Source organism: Somniosus microcephalus, chromosome 14 (genome assembly GCF_052327205.1).
Source record: "Somniosus microcephalus isolate GS21.2 chromosome 14, FLI_Smic_1.0, whole genome shotgun sequence".
In the NCBI taxonomy this organism is placed as follows: Eukaryota; Metazoa; Chordata; class Chondrichthyes; order Squaliformes; family Somniosidae; genus Somniosus; species Somniosus microcephalus.
In genome coordinates, this window is record NC_141000.1 from 95383391 (window position 1) to 95401908 (window position 18518).

Consider the following 18518-nt stretch of genomic DNA (forward strand, 5'->3'; position numbering starts at 1 on the left):
ACTTCCTGCCAGCGGGAGATAGGGAGGCCCTTTGTCCTTAGAGTTAGGGTGACTGCCCTCCATACTGTCCTGTTCTCTCGCTCCACCTGACCGTTACCCCGGGGGTTGTAGCTGGTGGTACGGCTCGTGGCAATCCCCTTGGACAGCATGTACTGGCGTAGCTCTTCGCTCATGAAGGCCGCCCCCCTATCCGTGTGGATATAGCTTGGCATACCGAACAGGCAGAACAGGCTGTTGAGGCATTTAATGACCATGGCGCTGGTCATGTCTGGGCAGGGGAAGGCGAATGGGAAACGGGAGTATTCGTCCACAATGTTCAGGAAGTAAACATTGCGGTCGATGGACGGGAGGGGGCCCTTGAAATCTAAGCTAAGCCGCTCAAAGGGCCGTGTAGCTTTGATTAGGTGGGCTCTATCAGGGCGGTAGAACCGAGGCTTGCACTCAGCGCAAGTGCGGCAGTTCCTGGTCAGGGACCGAACTTCCTCAATCGAGTAGGGTAAGTTGCGGGACTTTATGAAGTGGAACAGCCGTGTGACCCCCGGGTGGCAGAGGTCGTTGTGGAGGGTCTGTAGCCGATCCCCGGTGGCGTTGGCACACATCCCTCGTGAGAGGGCGTCGGGGGATTCGTTAAGGGCCCCCGGCCGGTATATGATGTCGTACTCGAAGGTGGAGAGCTCGATCCGCCACCTAAGAATCTTATCATTTTTAATCTTCCCCCTCTGTTTATTATTGAACATAAACGCTACCGACCACTGGTCGGTAAGTAGGCTGAAGCGTTTGCCGGCTAGGTAGTGCCGCCAGTGGCGCACTGCCTCCACGATGGCTTGGGCCTCCTTTTCCACGGAGGCGTGTCTGATCTCGGGCCCCTGGAGGGTCCCCGAGAAGAAAGCTACGGGCCGCCCTGCCTGGTTGAGGGTGGCCGCCAAGGCAAAGTCAGACGCGTCACTTTCCACTTGAAAGGGAGTGTTCTCGTCCACTGCCTGTAGCGTGGCCCGCTCAATATCCTGCTTAATGCTTTTGAAGGCAGCATGGGCCTCAGCAGAGAGCGGGAAAGAAGATGCTTTCAAGAGGGGACGGGCTTTATCGGAGTAGTTAGGGACCCATTGGGCATAATACGAGAATAACCCCAGGCACCTTTTCAGGGCTTTGGGGGTGTTGGGCAGGGGCAGCTCCCGTAGGGGGCGCAATCGGTCGGGGTCTGGTCCGATTTCCCCATTCTCCACCACGCTGCCTAGTATGCAGAGGCGTGTGGTGTTGAAAACGCACTTGTCCTCGTTGTAGGTGAGGTTGAGTTTTTGTGCGGTTTTCAGAAACCTCGCGAGGTTTGAGTCGTGGTCCTGTTGGTTGTGGCCGCAGATGGTGACGTTGTCGAGATAGGGGAAGGTTGCCTGCAAGTGGTGGTCATCGACCATGCGGTCCATCTCCCTCTGAAAGACCGAGACCCCATTCGTCACCCCAAAGGGGACTCTGAGGAACTGGTAGAGGCGTCTGTTTGCCTCAAAGGCGGTGTACGAACGGTCCTCTGGTCTGATAGGGAGCTGGTGGTACGCTGACTTGAGGTCGATGGTGGAGAACACCCGGTATTGGGCGATTTGGTTCACCATCTCGGATATGCGGGGTAGCAGGCAGGCGTCTAGTTGGGTATAGATGTTGACTGTTTGACTATAGTCAATCACCATCCGCTTCTTCTCGCTACCCCTCACCACCACCACTTGGGCGCGCCACGGGCTGTTGCTGCGTTCAATAATGCGCTCCTTCAGGAGCCTGTCTACCTCGGTCGCGATAAACCGCCTGTCCTCCCAGCTGTACCTCCTGCTTTTGGTCGCTATTGGCCGGCAGTTAGGGGTAAGGTTCGCGAATAGCGAAGGCGGCTTTACCTTCAGGGTAGCCAGACCGCACACTGTGAGGGGCGGCTGGCTCCCACCGAAATTGAGCGTGATGCTTTGGTGGTGGCACTGAAAATCCAGGCCCAAGATCACGCTCACACATAAATCCTTCATAATTAACAGTTTAAAATTATTATATACAGTGGCCTAGAAATTGAGTTTTGGCTTAGCCAGGGCTTTAGCGCCAGAAGTTAGTGCCGGCGCTAAGTCCCCCTGCGCGCGCCAAAAATTCAGCAGGGCCGCGCCCAAACGGCTGCCGGCGCTACTGAAGGGTCTTTGCGGCGGTAAATCGGCGCTAACTGCCGTTTCGCGCCGCAATTCCGGCGCTGCGGCACCCGATGCGGTGCGGCAGGCTCGGGAAGTGCAGGCCTCCTCCTTCCCTTAAGGAGGAGCTGCCTGCACCCGATCGCGGCCCGCGAAAATCTTTTAAAAAATGAGCCCGGCACCTCGGACAAGTGCCGGGCTTGCTTCTGTTCCGGGGCGGGGGGGGGGGGGGAAGTCCGGGGAGGGAGCTGCGGCCAGGCGGCCGGCGGGAAAGCGGCCGGCCGCCGCGGGGCCTTTAATGCGCCGGCGCAAAGACTCGTAAGACTCTGTTGCCAGAGTCTTAGTTGCGGCTGTCACGGGCGAGGCGGCCGCAACTGAATTTCGGCGCTGGGGCCCGTCGGCATGGCAACCGGGACGCTGCGCACACCGATGACGTCATCGGTGCCGGCGCAGCGCTACCGGTCTACCGCGGCGTAAGGGCCCCAGGCAATTTCGGCGCCGGCGCCAAATGCAGCGCTAGGCCCTCTAGCGCCGCAAAATCGGCGCTAAGGGCACTCAATTTCTAGGCCACTGTCTTTAACGGACAATCGTACCACGCAGTAACCTGCAATAGTCGATATCAGGGTTTTGTCGGCCATAGAGATCCTGCCCTGAGTAGGGACTATAGTTAGAGAGAGTCGTTGTACCAGATCAGGGTGAATGAAGCTCTCTGTGCTCCCGCTGTCAATTAAACATTTAACCTTGCACCCGTTTACCTCGATGTCCACCATCGATTTGGATAGTGGGTGCGGTCTGGACTGGTCCACTGTGATCGACGCCACTGTAGGGCCCTGATCGGGACAAGATGGTGGGCCACACGAGGCCGGGTAAGATGGCGTCCACGCTGTCTGCTCACGAGATGGCGGACCCCACGAGGTCGGACAAGATTGCGTCCAAGATGGCCGCTCCCACGGCGCGCACGCGGCGGTGGCGGTTTTGCCTGCGGGGTTCCCTCCGCACACCTTCCCAAAGTGTCCCTTCTTACCGCACTTAAAGCAGGTGGTGCCTTTCGCCGGGCACAGGTTCCTGGTGTGCTTCAGCTGCCCACAGAAGTAGCATTTGGGGCCCCGATGCGTCGCGGTGGTCGTAGGGCTTCTGGGGGGAGAGCGGGGCCCCGACGGTGTTGGGCTACCGGGCGGGGAAGCAGAGGCGGCGTGGGCCGCGCGGCCTGCCGAGTAGGAGTCAGAGTTCTTCTGAGCCACATCCAGCGATCGCGCTGTGTCCACAGCCTGTGTCAGATCTAGGCCCGTTTTCTCGAGCAGTCTCTGCCGGATGTAATTAGAGCTAAGGCCTGTGATAAAGGCATCCCGAATCAGCTCGTCTGTGTATACCGTGGCTTTCACGTCTTTGCATTTGCAGTCTTTGCCAAGCACTTTTAGGGTGACTAGAAAGTCCTCTAGCGACTCTCCGGGTCGCTGTGTGCAGGTAGCAAGCAGGTGCCTGGCGTACACCTCGTTGGTAGGCCGCTGATAGTGGGCCTTTAGAATGTTGCAGGCATCCAGGTAGGTGGCGGCGTCTTGTATGAGTGGAAAAACCCGATGGCTTACCCGATTCTGCAGGATCCCGAGTTTCACATCTCCGGTGGCTTTAGAGGCTGTGACGGCTTCGGAGTTGGCCATAAAGAATTCCAAGCACTGGAACCAGTGTCCAAACCGTGCCGATACATCCGAAGCATGCGGGTCCAAATCCAAGCGTTCCGGTTTCAAAAGTTGATCCATCGTTAAAACTTTGCTAATAAAATTGATGCGCCTCAATAACTTCAAGACTCGAAATTAGCAGAATAAAACAAGGCTTTTATTAGCAAAGAAAAGATGCCGGTGTCTGCACCTAGCTTCACCTAGCGTGCTGCTGTTCTACTGCAAGACAAGCCTGGACTTGTCTTAAGTAGGGCCAGGTATGGGTGGAGCCGACACACAAAGGGGGCGGTGCCCTATACACAATACAAGGTACAAACACCGGAGCAGGCAATACAATATATACAGTTAACTACAGAGTCTGATGAATGGCATATTTCATCACAACTATGTCTTCAAAACTCTTTTCCATTGGCTTCGTTGGGGTTACTAGATTTCATAATAAACCATACGTCTTTGCACCCATTAAATTTAACAATACCGACGCTTTCTTGTCATCTAACACCTCATTTGCCTTGCAGTACACTTCTATTCGTTCGACATATGTAGTCCAATCTTCGACTTCATTGTCAAATGCGGTGATACTGCCACTCTTTGGCATTTTGGGTGTGGTTTAAAATGGCGTCTCCCAATGGCTTAAAATGGCATCTCCCGCGCTTTCCTTCCTCCCCCACTGCTGCCGACGCTGCTCCCGGCAGTTCTCATGGCAATGGCGGCGCCCTGTAGGTTTCGCGCGCCTCTCTCTCCCTCTCTCCAACGTTGCTCGGCCCCTGAACACCGGCTGCGCCCTGTGCGCTCTGCCCTCTCTCTCTCTCTCCCCATCGACGCTGCTTGGCCCTTTGCTGTACCGCTCGGTCGGGCTCTAGCCCGCCGCTGTCCAGGAACGATCTGCGCACTACCTGTTGCCAGCCTGTTTCGCTGGACCACCTCAACTGGAAAGCCAAGCCTGGCTCTCGACAGCCTCTCCCGCAATTCTCGAGTCTCTGCTGGATGACAGGGTGGTTGCCCGTGGTCGACGCCCGAGTCTCTGGCCTTGACCTCCAATCCACTGATCTCCAGGAACGAATCCCCGGGAGGTGATGCAGAGTTGCAGGTAGGTTCGAACCTGCCTCATCGCCAATGTTACGTCCGTGTATAATAAGAAACGGACTGCGGAGAACGGTACAACAGGCGTTTACTCAACGTGGTTCAAACTGCAACTGATCTGTACAGATCACTACTCAGCATTATATACAGGAGTGGTCACTGCCGGTACTACAGTATACATGAGCTGTACAAAGTAGTTCCCCCCTTAAAGGTACATACATTATGTTGAGTCTGAGTGTCCCAGATATGCTTATTCTAAATCACTGGACACAGACAACAAGAATAACTTAAACAGGTCTTTACTAATCGAAGGTCAGGGCTGAACTGCTTAGCAAATTACTACACAGAGTTTATATACCGGTGTGGTCACCACCGGTACTACAATATACAGTAGCCAAGAGAAAGTAGTCCATCTCTTAAGGCAGTCTCTTAAGGTGGTACAGGTTACATACACCACAATTCCTCCCTTTTTAGCTTAACAGTGTACATCCCAATTTAAACATAACATGGATAACATATATACAACTTCATGCAAAACTGTTCAAAGATTCAGTCTCTGAGGAGGCCTCCTGATCCGAGTTGGATAACGCCTTTCAGGGGTCTCTGACTCTCGTTGCTGGGGTGACTCATCTAGTTGATCTCTTATGGATTGGACATCATCAGATACATTGGCGTCTGAGGTAGATGCTTCAGGTTCACTAACTTCTTCCACTGGTGTCTCTGTCATAGTCATGGGTTCGACCCTTGTTCTCGATTCTACAAGTTGGTCAGCATGACGTCGTATTACGTTTTCACCAATATCTACCGTGTACATCAGGGGTCCTTGTCTGGCACGAATTGTTCCAGATTGCCATTTCTCATTCTTATAGTCCCGGGCTAACACTGGTTGTCCTATTTCGAAACTCCGAGTGGTCTTGTTATTTATATGCTGGAACTGTTTGTTTTCGACTTCCCTCCGCACATTTGGTTTTAACAAGTCCAACCTGGACCGCAACCTCCTGTTATAGAACATCATGGCAGGGCTTTGATTTGTCACTGCATGAGTGGCGTTTCGATATGCCATTAGGAAATTGTCCACCTTGTGTTGTAGTGGAATCTGGTCTTCGCTCATGGCCTTTATCGCCTTTTTGAACGTTTGTACAAATCTCTCGGCCAACCCATTTGTAGCCGGATGATATGGGGCAGAGGTATAATGTTTCACCCCATTCTTCTTCATGAATTTCTGGAATTCTTCTGACACGAACTGCAGTCCGTTGTCTGAACATATTTGTTCTGGCAATCCATTTCTTGCGAATATCGTTCTTAGAACTGCGATCGTCTTTTCCGAGGTAGTGGTCGCCATCTTAATCACTTCTGGCCATTTAGAATGTGCGTCTACCGCAATTAAAAACATGGAGTCCATGAATGGACCTGCGAAGTCAATATGTACACGTTGCCATGGGGTTGAAGGCCATTCCCATGGATGCAGCGGTGCAATTGGAGGTGCATTTTGAACTTTTTGGCACCCTGAGCAGCTTTTAGTCAGATCCTCTATTTGTTGGTCGATACCTGGCCACCACACATAAGCCCTAGCAAGGCTTTTCATCTTGACTCCCCCCAGATAACCTTCATGCAGTTCCTTTAGAACTCTCTCCCTTAATTTAGGAGGAATAATCACCCTTGTTCCATACATCAATGTTCCTTGACAGACGGACAGTTGTTCTCGTCTGGCTGAGAATGCCGGTAACAGTGGTTCACCATGAGCTGGCCATCCCTTCACTGTCAATTCGTAGACCCGAGACAGTGTCGGGTCGTTCCTGGTTTCTCTCTCAATACTTGCATTGGTGACTGGTAAACATTCGATGATGGTCGAGTGAAATAACTCAACAGGGTCAACTGTCGGTGCCTCTTCCGCTGTAGGTAGTGGCAGGCGCGACAGCCCATCAGCATTACCATGTTGCTTTGTACCTTTGAATTTGATCTGATATTGATGTGCCCCTAGAAAAAGGGACCATCTCTGGAGCCTCTGCGCTGTCATCACCGAAACACCCTTTTTAGGGTTAAAAATGGAAACCAACGGCTGGTGGTCTGTCAGCAGCGTAAACTTTTGCCCTTGCAGGTAATGATTAAAAATTTTTACTCCCCACACAAGGCTGAGAGCCTCCCTATCTATCTGAGCATAGTTGCGCTCAGCGGAGGTCAATGATCTGGATGCGAATGCGACTGGTCTTTCCAAGCCATTTGGCAACTTATGTGAGAGCACTGCCCCAATACCATATGGAGAAGCATCACAAGCTAAACGAATAGGCAGCGTTGGGTTAAAGTGAGCCAACACTTCCTTAGAGGTGATCAATGCCTTGCTTTTGTGAAAGGCCCGCTTACAGTCCTCGCTCCACTTCCATGGCACTCCCTTCTGCAAAAGAGCGTTCAGCGGGTGTAGCACCGTGGATAAATTTGGCAGAAACTTATGGTAATAGTTAATCAACCCTAGGAACGACCTCAACTGGGATACATTTTCCGGAGCGGGAGCCTTCACAACAGCTTCGATCTTGTCAGGTGACTTGTGAAGCCCCTCCTGGTCAATGACGTGACCACAGTACGAGATTTGCTTCTGAAAGAACTCACATTTCTGGCGATTAACTCGAAGTCCATATTCTTTCAATCTGGTGAGCACCTGTTCCAAATTTGCAAGGTGTTCCTCATCATCATCTCCTGTAATCAGAATGTCATCCAGGTAGCATTGTGTGCCTGGAATTCCCTGTAATACCTGCTCCATGGCCCTTTGCCAAATCGCTGGAGCCGATGCCACTCCAAAAACCAGTCTATTATACCGATATAAGCCCTTATGCGTGTTGATCGTGAGATACTGGCGTGACGCTTCATCAACTTCCATCTGTAAGTACGCCTGCGCCAGGTCTATCTTGGTGAAGTGTTTCCCGCCAGACAACGAAGCGAAGATATCCTCAATCCATGGAAGCGGATATTGCACCGTGTGAAGCACCGGATTAACAGTGATCTTGAAATTGCCACAGATGCGAACCTTCCCCGGTTCCCCCGGCTTGTTACTCGATGAACGCTTCATGACGGGAACAATGGGTGTGGCCCATTCACTCCAGTCCACCTTTGACAGTACTCCGGAACGTTCTAGTCCTTCCAGCTCAGCTTCCACAGCAGGTCGTATCGCATAAGGTACCGGTCTAGCTTTGAAAAATTTCGGGTTTGTATGTTCTTCAACCTTGATGTTTGCCGTAATTCCTTTCAGTGTTCCCAGTCCCTGCTGGAACACCTCTTTAGCATCGTCCAATATTCTGGACAGTCGTTTAGGTTTGACATCGTCCTTTTTACCGGAATCTACAGTTAGTGCTTTTAAGGAATGCCAGTCCATATTTATTCTCCTGATCCATTCCCGTCCCAGTAGTGGTGGACCTCCCTCAGGTAACACATATAAGTCCATTCCTCAGCTTTCTTTACCCTTGTGGACCGCCTTTACCTTTATCTTCCCAATGGGGTATACTCTTTGCCCCGTGTATGTTTTCAATACAATCTCCGTATCCCTTAGGGGAATGTGTGGAAATAACCTTTTGTAATCTTGCTTATTCATGACTGTCAATGCCGATCCAGTGTCCAATTCCATCTTCACTTGGACTCCTGCTATCTGAAGTGTGACCCAGATAGTTTGGTGGTCTGCTGTGTTACCCACATTATGTATTCTTAGACAACCCAGTTCCTTACTGCTGGAGTCTGACTCCGTCTTCTGTTCATCCGAACTGTTCTCTGTCACCTTGTGTACCTTTTTGCACTTTTCCTGCAGTGACTTTTTGTTGCTGGTCTTCTTTCCTCACCGGCCTACTTTAGCTATGTGACCGAGCTTGCCACATTTTCTGCATTCCTGATTTTTTGAACCAGCACTGGTTCTGATCGTGCGTTGTCCTTCCGCAATGATAACACTTTACTGCACCCAATGCCATTTGATTGTTGCTGAGTTCCGATGACCTTAGCTGCATTTCCGCGGTGCCTCTTGCTGCGGCCTCGTGCGATGCTGCAATGGTGACAGCTTTATCAAGCGTAAGGTCCTTTTCCTCTAGCAGTCGCTTTTGTGTTCCTTCTTTTAATAATCCACACACGAATTTATCTCTCAGAGCATCTGCTAGTCCTGTACCAAACTGACAGTACTTTGATAGCTTGCGCAGTTCAATTAAGAATTCAGCGTTGCTTTCCTCTTTCAGCTGCGTTCTTCTGTAAAATTTAAATCGTTCCGCTATCAGCAGCGGCGTGGGGTTTAAATGTTCTTGCAGGATAGTAACAATATTCGCGAAAGTCTGATCCGCCGGTTTATCTGGTGTTACAAGGTGCCTCAATAACCCGTACGTCTTCGCACCCATTGAGTTTAATAAGGTTAGTGCTTTCTTATCATCTGGTACCTCATTTGCTGTACAATAAACTTCAATGCGTTCTACATACGTGGCCCAATCTTCAACATCGCTATCAAAAGCAGTGATGTTACCGTGTTTAGGCATCCTTGAGAGTTTCTTTAAATATTTTATTTTTCCAAAATTGCGGCTTCCCACGCTTGTCTTCTTCCCCCCCGCCTACTAAAATGGCAGCTTCCCGCGCTTGGCGGCTTTTCCCACGCTTGTCTTCTTCCCCCGCCGACTACAATGGCGGCTTCCCGCGCTTGTCTTCTTCCCCCGCTGGCTACAATGGCGATGACCGCGCTGTTGCCGTTCTCGCCTCCCAGTGGTTCTTAATTTCCCCGATGCTGCTTTTGCTCCCCCGCGGTTCTCGTGGGCATTAACGCTTCCCTCGTTGCTGCGCCTCTCAGCCCCGATTGCAGTCCGGCCCTTTACACTGGCTGCGGTCGAGCTCTCCGCGGTTCTTGTGCCATTAATGCTGCCCTTGTCGCTGCGCCTCTCGGCCCCGATTGCAGCCCGGCCCTTTTCACCGGCTGCGGTCGAGTTCTCTGCCCTTTTTCCTCCGGTTTCCCTCCCCTTCTCCACTGACAACGCGGCCGACTTTCTGCCCGTGTCGCTAGATCGGCTTACCCACCACCGTGGTAGAAGGATGATCACTGCCTGTCGCTGATGGAGGACTTCGTGGTCAGTAATTTCAACCCAGGTTCTCGATGCCTCCCGTGCGATGCGGTGCTCAGCAGGATGATGAGGGCGGATGCCTCTTCTCGACGCCCGTTCTGAGGACGAAGCTGCCTTGGATGCAAAACTGCCGCAGGGTAAGATCGGACTCGTCGCCACTGTTGAATCTGAGTGTCCCAGATATGCTTATTCTAAATCACTGGACACAGACAACAAGAATAACTTAAACAGGTCTTTACTAATCGAAGGTCAGGGCTGAACTGCTGAGCAAATTACTACACAGAGTTTATATACCGGTGTGGTCACCACCGGTACTACAATATACAGTAGCCAAGAGAAAGTAGTCCATCTCTTAAGGTAGTCTCTTAAGGTGGTACAGGTTACATACACCACACATTACACCTCCCCTGCAGCAGACTCCCCCACCCCTACAGCCTTGCTTCCCGAACACGAGACCCCCATGAGGTGACCATTCAATTTTTCTCTGATTTCCCCCCTACTCACCCGCTCAAACCTGCTAAAATCAGGGCCACTGTGTTTATTGTGCCAACTGTATGGATTCCTACTTCTTCAACGATTAGGGCCTAGTTTTCCACCAGCCCTTGCTGTTTCTTCACCATCCATAAGAATGCATAAATTTCACCACCATGGCCTCTCCTCCATCTGTGGCTGAATATATAAAAAGCCCTGCTGTTGTCTCTCATCTGCCAAGCCTGAATTGTTAAGGATCACCCCCTCCACCAATGCCCCCCCCCCCCCCGACTACTGCCTGGTTCTTGGGGGGGGGAAATCACTTTTCCTTTCTTATAATATCATATTACTGCAACATCTGTGAATCAATATTTATTAAGGTCAGTGTGACACAGGACATTTCTTTAATAAAAACCATGAATGCTGAAAATCGGAAATAAGAATTAAAAAATGCTAAAAATGCATAGCAAATCCACCAGCGTCAATGAGAGAAAGATGGAGGGTCCCACCCAAAAAACTCTCGCTGATAGTTACCAAACTGCTGTGCATTCCCAGCAATTGTGTTTATGTTTCATAGTTTATGTCACAGTGAATTATGCTTCAAACATGAACTTTCACAAAAAACAAATGAACTTTCATCTAATGAAAATGGAAATATTTTAATTCCAAGAATGTATTGCTATGGTAAAGGTTACATTGTTTATCAAATTAAAGCTCTTTGGAGTATTGCAATAAAAATAAACCTCTGTTGCAATATATAACACATTTTCACACCACATTTAATGCAACTCACTTGTTTATTCAATTCAATTTTATTATGGGATGCAGGATTGCATTAAAAAGACAGCTGTAATTTATTTGTACTGAAATCTCGTGCTGCTCTATCTACCATGAATGAGGGGTGGCAGATACGGAGACTACAGTCTGTTTCAATTAGGGTCAACTGCTCTTGTTGTGAAAGTAAAATTGGATTTTTATCCAGAAAATTAACTTTGCATTACAATTTATCTCGTAATAGATTTTCATGCGTGGTGCCCGTGGGGTGGGCAGTGGGTGGGAACATGTGGGACGCCCGCCTAATGGCACCAATGAGGTGCCCCAACATTCTTCATGGTAGGACCTCATTTTAATATTCACGATGAGCTGCCCACGAGTTTGGGGTGCTGACAGAAAGCTCGCCAATCGAGAGGAGGGAATTCCAGTGGCACCTCCATGAAGTCGAGTGGGCAGTTTCCGATTAGAGGGGGAGGTGATCCGGGCGGAGGGGGGTGCACAGAGATTCCAATAGTGGCCAGCATTAATCTTCCTCCTGGTCCCACAAAAAATCATGAAGCAAACTTAACTTTAATGTTTTTTGGAGTGGCCTCCAGCGTCCCCTTTAAGGACCACTGGTTTGGTCGCTCTACATAGACTTCCGCTGGGATCCTGCCAATTTCCAGCGTGAGCCCTGGCCTCGTGTATCAAGACTCCATCTGGTGGCAAAGTGAAAGTCGGCGAGAACGAGGTGGTAAGTTTACTATTGAGATTTTGATCTCGCTATCACCCCATACATGCTGAAAAATGTGGAAACTGAGTTCTACACTTACAACAAGTGTGCTTATTCATTTTCATATTTAAATTTGATCTTTTTTGCAAAAGCTTCCACCAAGGAATATTATTTAGTGGATAAATGCACCACTTCAATATGATACTGGCCAATGCAGACTAGGAAGGTTAGCGATTCGATTCCTGGACAATGCTGATTTATTCTGAACTCAGCCAAGGCACCAGTAGGTGAATTACAATTGGCCTTAGTGCTCATGGGCTCAGCACAGGAAGAAACATCAGGCACAGTTGCTGCTCTTTATTGCTATATCATGCCCCCTGCTGGAAAATGTGCAAGTGTGGATATCAGGCGAAGACATAATTGAGCTTAGTTTTGATGCTCCTCATAATCAACAAGTTGGCCAACACTTGCTGTATAGATTCACACATAAGAAGCAACAGGGGTGAATTTCCACAGCACTTCTCCTACTTGTCTGCCATAACTTTGGCATAAGAGATGCAGAAACTCCGGAATAACGTCCGGGAGAGCATTGGAGTAATCAATTCTGGAAGTGACAAAGGCATGTTTGAGGGTTTCAATGGCATATGGGCTGAAGTAAAAGGCTACTCATTGTAATCTTTGTGATGGAGAGAATATGAGTCTGCTTGTTGTAAGGGATCGAAGATGATGGCTTCAATCTTTCTAATGTTTAGCCAGGGGAAGTTATGGCTCATTCAGGCAAGCAGTTGGACAGAACGGATGGGGTCGAAAGAGGTGGTGGAAAGATAGATCTGGGTGTCATTGGGTACATGTGAAAGCTGATCACATTACATCAAATGATGTCTCCCAGAGAAAGTTTATAGATTAGGAAGGGAATGGGGCCAAGGATAGATTCTCGAGGAATTCCGGATGTGATGGTGAGGGGATGGGAATTGAAGCCATTACTGGATATGCTTTGGCTACAATTGGATAGTTAAGAGTGGAACCAAACAAAGGCAGTCCCTAGACAATGCAGGACAAGCAATGGAGGAGGATTGTAGGATCAACTGTGACAAAGGCTGCAGCGAGGTCAAGGAGAGATAATGAACCACAGATACAGTCATGAAGAAAGTCATTCTTGATTTTGGTTTGGGTTTGACACAGTGCTGTGGGCGGGGAAATCTGAATGAAAGGATTCAAATCGGGAGTTGTGGGATATAGGCACGGATCTGGGAGGTGACAACACTCAAGGAACTTGGAGGGGAAAGGAGGGGGTGGAGATCGGACAATAGTTAGTGAGGACAGAGGGGTCAAAGTGGGCTTTAGGGAGGGGGATGGCATCACTGCCTGAGGAGAGGAAGCCATTTACAATATTGGCTTAAATGGGAACCAGGAAGGAGAGTTGGGTGATCAAAAGTTTAGTGGAAATCGATGAGGGAGCAGGAGGTATGTTTCATGGGTAAGATGAGCTTGGAGAGGGCAGGGAGAGAAATGGAGGAGAAACTAGAGAGATGTGGGTTCAGGGATGGGGCTGAGTGGAAGTTTGGCCTGGTTGGAAAGAGAAGAGAGGGAAGCAGGAGAGGCAGCTGAACAGATGATCTCTGTCTTGGAGTCGAAGAAATTCATGAGCTCTTCACACTTGTTGTTAGAGATGAGAGTGGAAGGGGCAGAGGAGAACTGTTTAAGGGGGTGGTTGGTAGTAGAGAAAAGCAGACGGTGATTATCTCCCCCCGCCCCCCCGCGCCCCCAGGATGATCCCAGAGTCTTGGGCATCTTTTAGACTGGCACAGTTCTGATTTAAAAGAAAACTTACAGTATATCTTAGAGCAATTTGAATAACTCAGAAATAATCATTTGGAGCCAGTTCCATTACTCCAATTGCTAAATGAACATTAAATGGCACTGATGAATGTTATGAGCTATGTTGTTTTTCTTTAGGTGTCAGATGGGAATATTGTAGCTAGAGCTGAAATAAGTTTGTTTAAAATGGAACATTTTTCCAGCTCCATCTGCTTATTTCTAAACATCCTTTGCTGCAGATGGTCTTTTACCATATTTTCATCAAATCAAAAATATACAACCTGAAGAAAATGGCTTATTTTGGTTGGAGTGCAAAAAACAGACGAATACTTCATTACAGGAGAGGCTGTCATTCTAATAGATGTTTCAATCCCAACCATTTTGTGTACAGACACTGCACCCTTTTAAAGCTCTTCACAGACTGTTGCTCAAAATTGAGCAACAAACGCTGAGCAGATTGAGTGTTGGTTTTAAATGTTAACAGACTGATAGAACAGTGCAATGGTGCTCCAGTGTGCTGCCCCATAGACTAGTCGGATGCACGTTGGCACCCACTATTTCAAGTTCTCGTTCTCAAGCATGCCATCAAGAAAAAGGTGGAGGCCAGGTACTTAATTGTAGGAGGAGAAAAATCATTGGGTGATTTACCCCGGTGCACTCTTCCACAAGTCCTTGCAACTGGATCAAAAGAAGCACGGCTAGAGGTCTGGGAGTGAGCTGCCTGGCCACCCTCTCAGCTAATGGGGGTTGGTGGGGGGGACATAAAAATAAAGTAACTAAAACATTGCTGAACATTTAACACATCTTTTGCTTAAATAAAACTTTAAAGCTACATTCTTATGAAATGGCTAAATCCTGATAATACATTTGATCAAACTGCTATTGGTTTAAATAGTCATTTAAATATCTTTTTAAGAATAGGTCAAATCATTGCTCTCATAATGGTTTGAAACAGCATTCTCTGCGTGGATACTGCAACCTTAGTGATTTAGCACAGTGTGCAGTAAGTACAGCGGAATTTGAGAATTTGCGCCCTATTCTTAGAGTAAGAGGCAAAGAATAAAGGGGGGAAAATTCAGTTGTTTGCACCTCCCGTTAGTGCCTTAAGAGGATGCAAATGGGGCGCAAAGCAACTAGCGCCCGGGCGCGGTGATGTTTATGCCGCTCACGAAATTAACTAGACATTTTGCGGTGGCGCTAAACACTACCGCCACGATCTCCTGTGCCTTACCACCTGCCGCTAGCAATGACAGGTTGAGGGGAGCGTTTTGCAGTCAGAAAGGGACTGGGGGAGCGCTATTTAAAGGCCACCACTTCCTGCCTTTTTTTGTTGGTGACATTTGTGCACCACGCATTCTGAGAGCGAGCGAGAGAGACTTCTGGAGAGATTCAACGCTGTGTGAAGGAGTTTTGGGTACTGAGCAGCACATTGCAGGTTCATTTTGATATGCACTTCCTTGCTTCGCCCACGCTCTGAGGTAGCGCCTCGCTCCTCGGACTTTGCGCCTTAAGACAGGTGTGAAGCGCCTGATTTAGCACTCCAATCTCCTCCGGGGGTGATAAAAGCCAAGTTTGCCGTCGGAGGCAATAATTAGCGCCAGGCACTAAACTTTGCGCACTGCCGATAATGGCGCCCCAAATGGGGCGATACTGAATTATTCCCCCTATGGCTTCACAGGTAACGCAATGTCCCGCGTGCTCAAACAGATCAGGAAGACTGAATTTTTCCCCCAAAGTCTGTTATTGCTGGGTGAGGATACATGACAGAACAAGATCTGCAACGAACACGCGGCCTAGAAATTCAGTCTGGCCACTTTTGGGGCGGTAAAGTCGGGCGGTCGCTAAAGTTAGCGCCCGCCGGAAAGTGTAGGCCACTTCGCCGAAATTCAGTAGATTTGGCCAAGAGTTTGGGCGAGCGCTGAAACTGGCGTTGCACTGCTATCTTCAGGCGCTAAGCCGGCGATGCGGACTGATAACGCCGAGGCCGGGCGCAGCGCAGGTGCAGTCATGTTTTGATTGACAGCAGACACCCTGACGCCGGCCAGCTCTTAAAGGGGGAAGGGTCGACTTTGACTGCTGCCACGCCCTGCATAGTGGAGCCCTGCAGCTAGGCCTCAACACTGCTGGCGGACCCAAATAGCGCCTGAAGCCATGGAGAAGGCCCGTGAACGAGCGCAGCGCTTCTCCCAGCATGCTTTGAGGGTGCTGGTTAATGGTGTGGAAAAGAAAAGAGAGATCTTGTGCCCGGACAGTGGCAAGAAGGCTCCCAGGAGGCAGCACAGGAGAGCCTGGAAGAAAACCGCCCACAGGGTGTCATCCACAAGCGATGTCCCCAGGAGTGCGGACCAATGCCGCAAGAAGTACAACGACCTCACTCGGATGGTGAAGGTGAGTACCCTTTCCAGTGTCCTCCTCATCCTTGCATGTGCACCTCACATTATGGGCAAAGGGACCTCAAAGGCCTAATGGCCAGCCCTCCTCCCGCAGCTATGGCACTGGCATGATCATCAATAGCACTTTCTGCACTTAACACACTGGCCAAGCTATTTGACCATGGGAAGCAGTGCACACAGCAACAGGGCACCACACTGGCCAAGCTATTCGACCATGGGAGGCAGTGCACACAGCAACAGGGCACCACACTGGCCAAGCTATTCGACCATGGGAGGCAGTGCACACAGCAACAGGGCACCACACTGTACTTAGAGGCCGTCCTTTCTCTTGCAGGCCAAGCTGGCGCGGAATTTGAGGAGCCAGTCTGCCACCGGGGGAGGCCGTCCCCAGTACCAGGCGCTCAGTGAGCTGGAGGAGAGCGTGGCTCGACTCATGCGTGGCCGGGTGACTGGCCCTGTTGCCATTGGAGATGCGGACCCTGTACTGGGACCCACTGGTAAGGACATGACCGGTTGGACCTCTCTCGTTGCCCTTGCGCTTCAGATCTACATCCTTTCCCACTGTCCGACCAATGCGCATAATGCCACCACTCATGCCTCCCTCGCTGACGCCCTGTCCTCACTCTAAAGCTACTCTTGTGCCTTCCTGCTTTCAGCTGGTGAGGAGGAGGTGGTCCCTGAAGCTCAGAGTGCCAGGCCCTTGGAGGAGGAGGACGACGAGGACCAGGAGGAAGGCGGCACATCGGGGGAACCCTCATCCGCGCCAGGGGATGGCAATGGAGGGGAGACGTCTGGCCTGGAGGAGAGGCAGGGGGAAGTGTTGCAGGGGGGTGTAACTCCTGGGCCCAGTGGGGTCGAGGCACGCGGGAAGGGTCGGGCAGCACGGCGGCCTTCTCCCCAGAGGGGGGAAGTGTTGCAGGGGAGGGCAGTTCCTGGGCCCAGTGGGGTCGAGGCACGCGGGAAGGGTCGGGCAGCTCGGCGGCCTTCTCCCCAGAGGGAGAGTCCGCCCTCCAGTCCGGAGACGGTCCTCGCCCAGGAGGTGCGCCTCCTTGATGAGATGTCCGCGGCGTCGGAGCGGCGCCACAAGGAGTTCATGGGGGTTGTGGGACAGTTGCCTCAGGCCATTGAGTCCCTGGCTCATAGTGTGGTCGCTTTCGGGGAATCACAGGCCAGGGGGGTCGAGCAACTCGCGGCAGCACACGACAGGGGTGTCCAGCAACTCGCGGCAGCGCAGGACAGGGGTGTCCAGCAACTCGCGGCAGCGCAGGACGCGAGTCGCGAGTCCATGAGTGGTGCCGTCCAGACACTGGCAGATCTGATGCGGGCACATACCAGGGCAGTTCGGGCACTCACTTCTGCCACACTCGCTGTGGCGCGGAAGCATCGCCAGGGCACCCGCCGCCCTGCTGCAGCACAGCGGTCTGGCCTCCACCAGATTGCTGCGCTTGCTGCACTGCCAGCCCGGCCGAGTGCCAGTGTCTCTGGCGAACAGCGCACGCCTGGCATCAGCCAGCTTGCCCCCATTGGTGCAGCCGACACTGCCACTCCCCCAGCCAAGGTGCGACGAGCTGCTGCTGAGACTGATGCTGGCCAGCCACAGCTGCAGCAGTCAGCAGCCGGCCCCTCCCGGGCCGGGCCTCGTCTAGGCCGACCCCCAAGGGCATCTGCCGTCACGCATTGTGGCCCTCATGAGCCTTCCCCCAGCCTTGCCACACCCACAGGGCCCAGGTTGAGGCAGAGCAGCAGGTCGGGCAGGGGCCGGAGAAGCCTGCATAAGGACTCGCCCTCTCGGCACACCTAGTAGAGTGTGGTGATAGCGGTTTTTTTTATATGGGGGTGTTTGTGTTCTGGGGGGGGCTTATTTTGGTAAGGCCGAAGATGAAGGCATTTTTTGTTTTTATGGGGGTGTTTGTGTTGTGGAGGGGGGGGCTTATTTTTGTAAGGCCGATGATGAAGGCCAATTGGATGGGCAAGTTTTGTTATTCCTCCCCAGGTTGTGGGAGTGACAGATGTTTTTGACTGTTTTTTGGGGGTCTCGTCTGTTTTTCTGTTTCATGTGGGAAGGGCCCTGAGTTTGTAAAATAAAGCTTTTTATTTATTCAGCATGTCCAGGTGTCATGTTTCAAGTGGTTGTTGCGTTAACCGGCTGAGGGCTTGCGGAGCGGCTGCATTCAGGTGCATTCATTGCCACAGGCCATTCCCTGACAGGGGGCCTAGAAGTGTCGTTCAATAAGCCGCCGGCGGACGGCCCTTGGACCTTGTGGCTCCCTCCTGGGCTGGTACTCCTCCTCCTCCTCCTCCTCCTCCTCCTGGTCCTCCTGCTCGTCCTCCTGAGGTGGTGGTGCAATGTCAGGTGGCAGTGCCTGAGTCCT

At 51.1% G+C, this 18518-nt stretch overlaps 1 pseudogene; it reads left to right on the forward strand.

Moving 5' to 3' along the window:
* The window catches only part of LOC147107723 (uncharacterized), a 191330-nt pseudogene that overhangs the window by 108541 nt on the left and 64271 nt on the right, over window positions 1-18518 (forward strand).